Here is a 13,090-nt window from a genome sequence, read left to right as displayed (position 1 = left end):
TGGTCCGAACAAAGAGGGAATGTTAAAGTGATGTATTAGAAGCTCTAGCCCCACAAGAGTTCAGTGGTTGTAACTCATATGGCATACATAGAGCCATCAACTCCCTATGCTGGGAATGTTTCCCGTAATCAGAGCAGTGGAGAGCAAGAATCAGAAAGTGCAGTAGAAGAAGGTAAAGTAAGTGACATAGAAGAAGGTCAGGAAAGTGCCGTAGAATCAGAGGAAGCTAGAAAGCAAAGAGAAAAACTACTAGTAGAAGGATTAAGTTAGAAAATAGAGATTAGTGAGAAGAGACAATTCATCTTTCAGTGCTGAAAACAGCAGCGCTGATACAGGCAGTTCTAGGCCCCTCAGCCAAGCTCTACCCCGCCCATAGAGAAAAAGGGGGGTGGCGGGCGTCCCTGCAGCACGTCTCATTAACACAGACAGAAAGCTCATTCCATGGACAGCACCAAAATTTAGAAGGATTTTTCAAGATGTTCCACAGCCCCGTACTAATCCACACAAATTTGGACAGGAACTCTTGTTTATCCATAGTGCCCGTAACCCTAATTGGACTGATATGTTAGTTGTAATCAAACATGTGTCTGGTCCATTGGATTACCAACATCTGCTAGCTAAAATGGATTGGGACACTAACCCTGCTAACCCAGCCCAAGTAGGGGTCCCGTATCTACACAAACTGCCTTTCTTATCAGTGCCCCCATCCCTGACAGTTTCATAGGTAGGGACATCCTTTGTAAACTAGGGTGCACCATATACTGCATTCCGGATTGAGTGTGTGTGTGTCTGTCCAACCCCAGTAAATGTCTGAGATGACTAATGCCCCAGATACAGCAAATCTTCTGTCACTCAAAGAAATGTCTAAGGAGGAACCTTCCGTACCTCCCGAATTACAATGTGCCCTAGGTGATGTATGGGCTTTATCACCGACGGATATCTAGTTGATGTCATCCATCCCACCTTTGTCCAAACAAGTAGACCCACGGCCCCCCCCCCTGCCCAAAATCCCATAGCACCCACTGTCCAGGGCGCAAGGAGAGGGGATTCGCCCAGTCATTCAAGGGTTACTTGACAGGGGAGTGTTAATTCACAAGATCAGCCCATCTTGCCAATTAAAAAGTCCGGCAAGAATGAGTTTTGTTCAGGATCTCACAGCAGTTAAAGATGTTATTGCATCCCATCGGGTAGTGCCTAATCTGACTACCAAAGCAGGTTGCAAAACTCCAGAAGGTGATGTTTCTTTTTTGCGCTTAGGCAATTGCCCTGTCGCACCCCGTGCTCTGTTACCATATTTGGTTACTGCCTCACATGGTCTCACCCACATTTCAAAAAGGGGGAGGTGTGATGCAGTGTGGTTTGCCCCGGGTTCTTATCTATCACAGCCAAATATGTACAATCAATGTACCCATTTCAGATATTGCAGATAGATTCAACAAATCTGTAAAGACATTGAGATATACCAAATGCTTCACACACCCTGACAAAGTGAGGTACATGGGTTTGATAATGTAAAAGATGAACTTTGTTAAATCCTTATTGTGAATTGTTTTTTGATGGTTCAGTGCTGTTGTAACATTTGTTTGATGTTTTAGTTCAGCAGAATCTACCTCCACATATGTCAGCTCAAGAAGCTAAGCTACAAGCACTCATCACATCATTCACACTAGCGGAAGGTCAAAGGGTAAACATCTTTTCTGATAGCAGGTACTGTATTGGTATTTGTCTTGACTATCTTCTGATTTGGAGGGCCAGAAATATTATGACATCATCAGGTAAACCAAATAAGAATACAAATACAAATTTAGTAAAACAGCTATTGTTAGCATTACAGCTTCCAACTGAGGTAGCCATTCTTAAAGTTCAAGTGCACACAAAGCTTCAAACTCCAGAACCTACAAGGAAAAGCAAAAGCTGATGAGAGAGCCAAGTCAGCTGCCCTCTTGCCTATAATGACAGTAATTTGCATCCAGAAAGACCACAAAGGGCCGTTGCACATGGATATCCTGGCTACAATACAGGACTAGGCCCTTGAGATGGAAAAAGGAAAGTGGTCGAAGCTGGGAGCATCCAAGGATGACATGGGTCTATGGAGAAATGGCCTATTATACTGTCTGTCAAAAACAGTGTCTGCTATGATGGCACACCTAACTCATGGACTTGCGCACTCAGGTAAGAATGCAATGGCTGCTTCAGTTTAGAAAAGTTGAATAGCACCTGGGTTTACAGCATTTGTTGCAAAATGTGTATTTTCTTGTGTTACTTGTTTACGTCATAATCCTGGTCAGGTAGTCGAATCTCCGAGACAGCACTTTGCTAAACCAGAATAACCCTTCCAGCAATTACAAATAGACTACAGCCAACTGCCTAAAGTAGGTCCATATGAATATGTACTAATATGTATTGACATGTTCTCAGGATGGCCTGAGGCATGGCCAAGTTGCTAAGGCTACAACAAAAGCAACTGCTAAGAAACTTTAAATGAGGTAATGTGTAGGTATTCATTACCAACCTACATTGAAAGTAACAGGGGTACACATTTTACAGGGCAGGTAATGTCTTAAATAAAAATAACCCTCAGAGTTTTGGGAGGGTTGAAAGCCTAAATGGTGTTATATAGAATAAAATTTAATAGATTCTGAAAGAAACATTCAAATCTTGGGTTAACTTCCTTCCATTGCTTTGTTCTCAATATGCGCCAATCCAAGAGGCCCTTACAAACTGTCACCCTATGACATTCTGGTTGGGTCAGCCCTAAGAATGGGATTGTATATGTAGCTATTGTACAGAAATGTCTAAATGAAATACACAAATATGTTTTTGATTCTATTCCAGATCCAAATGTCAATACTGGTTCACACTATCTTAAACCGGGTGACTGGGTAGTGATTAAAAAGCATGCGAGGAACAGCTTGGACCCAAGATTTGAAGGTCCTTTCTAAGTGCAATCAGTAATACCTACTTCAGTAAAGTTACACAACAAAGATATATAGATACATGTTTCAAATTGTAGTAGAGCAAGTGTACCTGACAAGCATGTATTTGTATTTTGAGTACTACTGATTTTTGGTTTCGTTCATATGTCCTTTAGCAAAAGTAATTTTTATGAACAATCAAATCATTACATAACTTTACAAAAAAAAAAGAATAACTAAGGAAGCAAATAGAACTAATTGTTGGGTGTTTGGCATTAGGCCAACTGATTCAATGGGACTACCCATGGTAGTGATAGGGAATAATCCAAAGACCGGAGATCACCGAGGTAAAAGGAATAATCCAAGTTTATTATTTATATAATAAACATACACGAGCTCCGTGGGTTCTGATACACAAGTAGGTCAGAACTGAGAAACAAAAGATTGACCACACATTATATACCCTTCAGGAGAGGAACTTCAATGGGAAAAGGCCTCTCTAGGGAGAAAAGGGAGTATTGCCAAGTATCTATCATAGTGTCTCAGTGTACAATTATCTAGTGTTAGCTAGCTATGTGAACGAGAAGGGAGTAACATAGTGGGAGAGCTTCAAGGCCAGGGCACCTGCTAGAAGCAAAAGGATAACATAACATACTACTGATAAGGACCTTCTCAGATGGCACACTGTCTCCTGGGTAGTCTTGAAACAGTTCATAGAAGGGCCCCATGGGCACTTTGAAACTGCTCAGTCTACCTTGGAGGGGGGCTTAGGAATGCGAGGGGCCATCTAGGGCCTGCAAGACTTTTCCTTCCACAATCCCCCGTTTTGTCAGTTCTTCTGACAACCATAATACAAAACAAACAATTAAACATAGCATACCTTATAAATGCAATGCATACAACCTATATGAGAATACATCTGGTATATAATGTTCATACACTGTGGTGGTTCATTGGAGTCAATTTTTAGACTTTTAGTGTTCTTAGGATAGAACAGAACAGGTTTAGAAGAACTTGCCTTTAGAAAAGAGTAAGACAATAAGGAGGTACAGCAAGAACAACAGCAACAAATGATGTTAGGAAGACAATAGATGATTAGGATAAGGCCACCAACACAAACAAGAGCATACAAGATGAAATGAAAAATCTTAGAGAACCAAACACCTATGTCTTGGAACCAAGTGGATGGGTCCAACCAGGGGAAGATGGATTGTTCCTTGTGATTGGTTAAAAAGGTGTCCTTCCTCTGCTAAACCTTTACCAGGTGCTTGTCATCAATGTAATTACAACTGTACCTAACCCTCCTTGACTAGCTGGAAGATAATATAACACTAAACAATGCGGCAGAACTTCCTTCTTCAATTGTTGGAGTTCATGACTTACTATCTTCAAACTGTTGTCATATTCATTAGTAATGTTATCAAGCAACAACATACTAGACATAAGGCTAAAGGCTTTCTTAATGCAACATCCATTTACCTCAGGGGAAGTTAAAGAGAGCTCTTGCCTTACCTTTAAAGATGCACGCTTCATTAGGAAGTGTGCTGGAATCTGAGCTATCTTAATATCTGTAGCTTCCATATACCAGGTGGGATGAAGCAATTTAGCAATCATACATACCCCATGGGAGCCTTTTGGTAGCCACGGATAGGCACATTCACCACAAACAAAGTAATAAGGTGAAGGTAAAGTGTAAGGAGGTATAGATGATTAGCGGAACTGTTGATACAAAGGCCATCAGAACATAAGTGTACCAACTTACCAATATCCTTGGGCGACACCGTTTTATGAAACTGGAGAAGTGTCAAATTACCCCAAGGCCTGTTAACTATATCCTGACAGGATAGAGATTCTGCTACGTATGTTATACTGCGAGCTGACAAAGGATAATGTGTACATATCCATCAAGCAATAATAGTGTGGATGCTGCTATAACATACATTTTAACAAAAGCATTATCATTAGGCTCAAACAGTTATGCATATAAGTCTCTTTTGACAACCTTAACCTGATCGGTTGACGACATATTAGCCTCCGAAGTTGGTGAGGCTGCTGTTTGTTTACTTGTGAGTTGTCGTTGCCTGCAGGCTTTATGAGTGCTATCGTCAGCACAGCAACGAAGATAATGATGTGCAGTACGGAGACACAGATGATAAGTCTTTTATCTGGCTTTGGGCCAAAGCATCTTGCACACAGAGACATGATGGTGCTGCTGAGGATCTTCACCCGATGGGGACCTACGTCTTTTGCACTGCACGTTAGGGTCCCTGGGACTTAGGTGGTGGAGGGAAAGAGGCGTTATTATGTCCTACAATTCCCCCCCACTTACACCGCAGGTGGAAGTTGAGATTTCGGTTTCCCTTCAACCTTTACAGCTGTTTCTGTGACTAGGAGTACCTGGAATGGTCATTTTCAGCGAGGTTGAAGATCTTTGGCACTGTGTCTCCTTATGAGGATCCAATCTCCTGGAATGAGATCATGTGGTTCCAGAACATCCGCTGGATCTGGTAATGAAGAATAAACTCGAGAACACAATTTGGTCAGTTCCTTATGTAACTGAGAAACATATTCAGTCATTCGTCCATAGTTCATGCAAAGAAGATGAGTAGAAGGAAAGTACTGAGCCATGCGTGCTTGTCTCCCAAACAATATTTCATATGGGGAGAGTTTACTTAGCCTTTGGGGAGTGTGCATGACAGACATAAGCACTATATCAAGGGCATCTGGCCACACAAGTTTAGTCTCTGCACATACTTTACTTAGCCTGCTTTTAATAACACCCTTTAGACTTTCCCACTAGCTTGGGGATGAAATGGTGTGTAACATTTGATGAATCCCAATGTCTTTGTGCAGATTAATTACATCACCTGTCCCGTGAAACGTGTACCTTGATCAGAGGATAATACCTCAGGCAGTCCATAACTGCCAACAATCTCTGCAATTAACTCATTAGCTATAGCTTCATCTGAAGCTTTTACAATGGACCCAGGGAATTGGTCAACACAAACAATTACATATTCATAGGTACAACATGTAGGTAACTGTAGGAAATCTATCTGCAATATCTGAAATTGTTACGGTGGTTTAGGTCAGTGTTTGATAGGTGTTGGAATAGTCTTACCTAGATTATATTGCAAACAAATAAAACATAATTATACATACTTGGCTGCAATAGATGAGAACCCGGGGGCAAACCACATTCCGGACACTACATCACATATCCCCCCATAAAAAGTGTGGGTGAGATCATGTGAGGCAGCAACCAAATATGGTAACAGAGCACGGGGTGCAACAGGGCAATCACCTAAATGCCAAACAAAAACATCACCACTTGGAGTTTGTGTGCATCCGGCTTTAAGCCAACGTTCCTTCTCCTCAGGCTCTGCTTGGTCCTGAAGGGCAGCTAATACAGCGCTAGAGGGAACAGGAAGAGAAGGTTCTTTTACAACACATGCTTTAAACATTTTATAACACAATGCTGCTTGCTTTGCAGCTACATCAGCATAGGCATTATCTTGTGCTACAGGGTCAGAGGACCCAGTGTGGGCTTAGTACTTAATGACTGCAACCTGTTTCGGTAGTTGGATGTGGCACTACCGTATGGGCTGCAATAACAACTTCGTTAACTGCTCTGAGATCCTGAACAAACCGCCACTCATTCTTGCCGGGCTTTTTAATTGGCAAGATGGGCATATTTACAGGGCCAATCCTATGGTTGAACACTCCCTTATCAAGTAACCCTTGAATTACGGGGCAAATCCCCTATACCTTTGCCCTGGACAGTGGGTACTGTGAGATTTTGGGCGGGGGGGGGCCCTTTGGGTCTACTTGTATGGACACTGGTGGGATGGATGACATGAACCCAACATCTGTTGGTGATAAAGCCCACAAATCACTTGAAACACATTGTAATTTAGGAGGTACAGAATCTTCCTCCTCAGAAATTTCCTTTAGTGACAGAAGATTAGTAGTATCTAGTGCATTGGTCATCTCAGACACTTATGGAGGCAGGACAGGCACAAATACTGCATCCGGATTACAGTATATGGTGCACACTGGTTTAGAAAGGATGTTCCTACCTATGAAACTGTCAGGGATGGAGGCACTTAAAAGAAAGGCAGCTTTTGTGGATACAGGACCAATGGACACTTGCGATGGGCTTGTTTCTGCCATAGGGAGAGGATTTCCTCCAACTCACACTGCCGTGACTACATTACCAGATAATGGCAGGTTTGAGTGAGTCTTTAAAACTGAGCGGGCAGCACCAGTATTCAGTAAACAAAGTTAGGGTCTTTTAATTAATAAACACTTCAATTAGGAGGTCTGGATGGTGATTAGAAGTGTTTGGAAATACTGGTAACGGGGCTGCATCGCACCTTCAAGCAGGATTTATGAGGGATGCATTGGAATGTGAAGGGGCTGCATCTCCTGCAGGGAAAGGGCTTTCTTTGGGGATATGCACTTATATGCATAATGCCCTTGATTATTACAATTAACACAAACAACTGTCTTTTTGTCACGGTTATCTGACCTGTTCTGCTGTCTGTTAGTTATTGTTTCTGGAGTTTTGGGAATTATCCTGGAAGTTGTTAGACTGTTGCTGAACGAGTAACACCTGCTGGGGCTTAAGACAGGAGTTCTCAACTTGTGGCAACGACAATTATCTTTTCTAACTTCTTATGCTTCCAGGCAAGACTATGTATGCTTGAGGATCATTTAGTAGTCCTACCACAAAGGTAATAGCATACTGGACAGCAGACTCTTTGGCATCTTGGTTAAATTTGAAAACTATTTCCCAAGAAGCTTCTGAAAGAAAAAAAATTGGTGCTTACTGTACTTTTCAGAGCATGGAAACAGACTCCGACTCGGGCTGGGTCAACAGGGTTAGTATCTCAATACATTTTGTCTAACATTTGGTAATCCCCTGGACCACACACTTTGAGTACAAATAATATATTGGTCTAATTAGGCTTATGAGCACCATTGACACACAAGAGTTCCTGTGCAAATTTGTGTGGATTAGTATGGGGCTGTGGAACATCTTGAAAAATCCTTCTAAGATCTGTGTGTTTTTAGTTAGACGCACTTCTGCAGCGTCCCCCGTCGCCCCCCTTTTTCTCTACTTTGTATTGTACGGGCGGGGTAGAGCTTAGATGTGGGGCTGGGGACAGCCTGCTTGTCTGTATCTGAGCTATAACTTTCAGAGAACTTATTTCTGAGCTGTTTGTCTTTTTGGTGTAAATTTTTTTTTTTTTTCACTGTTCTCTATTATCTAACTTAACCCTTCTGCTATCAACTTTTCTTGTTCCTCTCTTTGCTTTCTAGCTTCCTTTGATTCTGAGGCACTTTCCTGACTTTCTAGGGCACATACTTGACCATTTACCTCGTTTGCTGCCTCTCTCTTGCTCTTAGCTATTACGGGAAAACAACCCATCATAGAGTGGGGAGGCTGACGGCTCTATGTATGCCTTATGAGTTACAACCACTCAAGTCTGTAGGGCTAAAGCTTCTGATATATCACTGCTGTGCTGCGTATGTACTTAAATGCTTGTACTCTTGTCTGGTGATCCCATGTATCGTTGGGAGGAATGGCAAATGACTTACTCTCTGTAAGTGTACTCCACTTAGGCAAGTAAGCCACTACATCTTTGCCATATTCAACAGCAATCACACTACCTGGTGAATGCTCTACAGTCACTCTGCCTAGCGACTGTCTTGCGCTCACTCTCCTTGGTGAACGCGCAGAGGTGATCAGCCTCTGTTCACAATCCTCCCCGCTAGGGCGAGATGCTCCTAACGGAGTCTTACACTCATTCTGGCCAAATGCCTTAGTGAGCCTATTTCATCTCAACTAAAAAAAAATGCCCTCTTCCCTCAAGTACGCAGACTATCTTGGGGTATACTGGGGTCTGACCAGGTAAGTTAGTACAATTCTTATAAGCAGCAAGAGTATAGAAAAGTTAGAACTTTTTCACTTTGCAATTAGTCCCCAATCACATGCACATTCATACAGGACACATGGTTAAGACAAACATAGATACCTCGAGTGATCACCTTGGGTTAGGCTGCTTGCACAGCAACACCCTGTCCATTTGGAACCGGAGAAGAAAGGAGACAGAACAAGGTATGCTTACCCTGTGTGGCCACTCCTGTCCCGTTAGTTCTCCGGGTCCTCACTGTGGATGGGTGAAGTCAGCGTCTTGAGCCTGCCCGCATTATCTCCACCATTTGATAGGGAATAATCCAAAGACCGGAGATCACCGAGGTAAAAGGAATAATCCAAGTTTATTATTTATATAATAAACATACACGAGCTCCGTGGGTTCTGATACACAAGTAGGTCAGAACTGAGAAACAAAAGATTGACCACACATTATATACCCTTCAGGAGAGGAACTTCAATGGGAAAAGGCCTCTCTAGGGAGAAAAGGGAGTATTGCCAAGTATCTATCATAGTGTCTCAGTGTACAATTATCTAGTGTTAGCTAGCTATGTGAACGAGAAGGGAGTAACATAGTGGGAGAGCTTCAAGGCCAGGGCACCTGCTAGAAGCAAAAGGATAACATAACATACTACTGATAAGGACCTTCTCAGATGGCACACTGTCTCCTGGGTAGTCTTGAAACAGTTCATAGAAGGGCCCCATGGGCACTTTGAAACTGCTCAGTCTACCTTGGAGGGGGGCTTAGGAATGCGAGGGGCCATCTAGGGCCTGCAAGACTTTTCCTTCCACAGTAGTTTTCCCAATTTCTGCTCATAAATTAGTTTAACAATAACAATTATTATTTATATACGGCTTCGAAAATAGCACTATTAAAGCATTAAACATGTTTAAATGACACATGGAAAATAATGATTGGTCTAAGTGTGTTTTTACAGGCAACTAAAGATGAAGCTAATGAATTTAGCATCGAGCAGAAGATGGTATTTATAAAACAACTCTTAATTTGACAGATACTAACTTTAAGAATAGTATAGAGTTTTGGAACCTATTCTATTCTAAAATAAAATTAGCTATTTATGGATTAATAACATAGAAATCTACCTACTACTTTATATGTGGTACATGGGCTTAGGTCTGGTTACCAGAGAATAGCTATGGTACCTGTATTATTGCTACTTCAGCTCCTGCCATAGCAATTGTAGATTAGGATAATGTAACAGCAAATTTTTTTATATCAGGCCACAATCTTCTTAAGAGAATTGTTTACCATAGTAAGGTTTCATATTTTTTGTGGAATTGTAAATAAGATTAAAGAGTTACAAAAGAGTTACAATATGAAGCAAGGGCAATTAGGCATAAGGGGTGGAACCCTTTTAAAGGTTTCCAATTTAGTAATATATTTAGTTTTACTTAAGCAAGATAGTGTTTTCTTGTTCATGGTTTTCATTATATTGCTATAATTTTATGCCCTTTATAAACTTACAGTGTTTATAATTTCTCAAAGTACAAAACCTAATGCTAAACATATCTACCGTATCAGGATTCAAGATCCTGACTCTGAAATTCTTTATAAAAGTAGTTTCTAACATTATAATTTGTTTACTTCTATAGTATAGATGACACCTGTCTCTACAAGAACATGACTATATCATGGAGATGCAAGTATACTAAGTTCATCACTTCTAAGAACTTTAATTGGGACAATACCTTTGCAGATGCCTTTATTCAAACCATCTTTTCTAAACGGCACTGGAACATGGATAAAGAGACTTATGTTTACTAGTGATGGGCGAATTTATTCACCAGGTGCGAATTTGCGGCGAATTTGCGCGATTCGCGGCAGGCGAATAAATTCGGGAAACGCCCGCGAAAATTCGCCGGCGTCAAAAAAATGTTTCCGAAAAAACGGACGCCGGCGTCAAAAACGGGCGTCGGCGTCAAAAACGGGCGCCAGCATCCGAAAAACGGGCGCCGGCGTCAAAAACGGGCGCCGGCATCAAAAACGAGACGCCGGCGCCGTTTCGCGAATTCGCGCAAATTCGTCCATCACTAATGTTTACTAAACGCAATATTTCGAAATACATGGCATGGAATCTTTTGGGTGTTCGTTGAATTAGATATGATTATACTTCATGTTAATTCTTTTAAACTGAAGTAGTGTGTATAGTTAGGCAAATAACAAGATTGGGATGGATTAGGAACTCTCCAGCATGTAGTTGTGTTAATTCTGCTGGTCAAGAATGAGTTCTTGGTTTTGAAGACAGGCCTAGCCCCTCTTCAGAGCATAGTAGTCTCAATACGGTTATTTGCATTTAGGTGAGTTTATAGTTTAGGTTAATTTTACTTATTGCTAATTATCAACTCCCTGTTTCTCTGTGTCATTCACTTATTCATCATCATACTGACACTGTTGCTGCATATCGCAAACACACTGATAAATTGTATGATACTGTTGTTAAAACTGTTGCTACCAAACACAGATTAATTTCTTTAGGTTCTCAGTTACAAGATGATTTACAACACCATTGGTATGATGTGTTTACTGGTTGGTCACCTACTGGTTCTGCTATCATGCATTCTATTATTTATCCCCTTGTTATTGTTACAGTCATTTTTGTTCTTCTTCTTATTTTCGATTTATATCTTTCCTGCTTTTTTAGGAAGCGTATCCGCTCTATGATACGTTGAAGAAAATACATTCTCATATGTCTTTTTCACATTAGATGATCATGTTATGATCAAAGAGGGGGTTGAAGGGTTAACATGCCTACGTACCGACCCTTGTAGGCCTCTGTACTTGTTTTCCCGTACGACCCTGTACTGTCTCTTCTTAGACAACCTTGCATAAGTATCATCATGTACTAAAAACAATATTATCAGCTTGCCTCAGACAAAATATCTTAGCTAACGCGCATGCACATATTTGTCTCTTTTCTATCTTGTCCATCCTGAAGGATATACCTATTACAGACATATACTATGCTAACAACTATGCTGATACGTCACTATATTGGGACGTCTTTACTTATAACCTATATAAGCCTATGTTTGACCTTCAATAAACGGAACTTGTTATTCTGATCCACTCGTTGGTGTTTCTTTGTGCAAGTTCCCCGGATCCGGAATGCTAGGCATTGTTGGTCAGACGAAATCCAAAGGTTCCAGTAGCAGTCGGTTCGTTGTCCCCTTCATGGTAATGTGTGCAGCATGGTGTTGTAGTGATAAGTATTGATGTCTTCCCTCTGGGCACTGCAGTTTATGTGGACACTTCAAAAATATATATAGTTCTTAAAGTGTTTTAGCATGAGCTGGACTGGTGATTTAAACTGCAGTTTGGTTTTTATGTTCCCAGACATTAGTGGGCCTTAACAAAGCAATACTAAATAAACATTACGCTAAACATGTCCCAATAGATCAATCAGTTTAATGCACAAAATGTCTGAATATTTTGATTGTAGGGATGGGCGAATTTGACCCATTTCACTTCGCCAAAAATTTGCCGGCGGTGGAAATTGGCCAAAATATATTAAAGTCTATGGACATTCCAAATATATATAGTTCTTAAAGTGTTTTAGCATGAGCTGGACTGGTGATTTAAACTGGAGTTTGTTTTTTAGGTTCCCAGACATTAGTGGGCCTAAACAAAGCCATACTAAATAAACATTACGCTAAACATGTCCCAATAAATCAATCAGTTCAATGCACAAAATGTCTTAATGTCCTTAATAGAAAATCATACCTCAAGAAATGGAAACAGATCATCACAAATGCTTTCTTCTTCCCCACTAGATATAAGCATGTCATCACTATTGCTTTGCTCTTCCTCTTGTTCTACTAGATTTTCTTCTTTCTCTGAGGCATTACCCTGGCTGATCTCTGTGCCAAGCTCCTCAGGTTGCTCCTGAAAAAGAGATAGAAGATTATTGATCACATGGAACACATGATTGATTCTGTTAAGCAAATGTGAGATAATTAATCGAGCTCTACAAAGAAGGCTTTAAAATATATTTAGCAAAAAGCCATACCTCAAGAAATGGAAACGGATTATCACTACTGCTTTCTTCTTCCTCTTCTAGATTTTCTTCTTCTACATTTTCTTCTTCCTCTGAGGCATTACCCTGGCTGATCTCTGTGCTCCTCAGGTTGCTCCTGGAAAAGAGATAGAAGTTTATTAATCACATGGATCACATGATTGATTCTGTTAAGCAAATGTAAGATAATTAATTGAGCT

The 13,090-nt window shown here is 40.9% G+C and overlaps 1 long non-coding RNA gene across 1 annotated transcript; it reads left to right on the top strand.

The window, feature by feature from the left end:
* Window positions 1-3,614: 3,614 nt before the first annotated feature.
* Window positions 3,615-6,231, top strand: LOC121395431. The gene is made up of 2 exons (XR_005962479.1): window positions 3,615-4,594; window positions 4,630-6,231. It is a non-coding gene; the product is annotated as an uncharacterized LOC121395431 (long non-coding RNA).
* The last annotated feature ends 6,859 nt before the right edge of the window (window positions 6,232-13,090 follow it).

Source organism: Xenopus laevis, chromosome 7L (assembly GCF_017654675.1).
Source record: "Xenopus laevis strain J_2021 chromosome 7L, Xenopus_laevis_v10.1, whole genome shotgun sequence".
Classification (NCBI taxonomy): domain Eukaryota; kingdom Metazoa; phylum Chordata; class Amphibia; order Anura; family Pipidae; genus Xenopus; species Xenopus laevis.
Note: the sequence above shows the minus strand (reverse complement) of the source record. Positions and strands in the feature narration are given on the sequence as shown.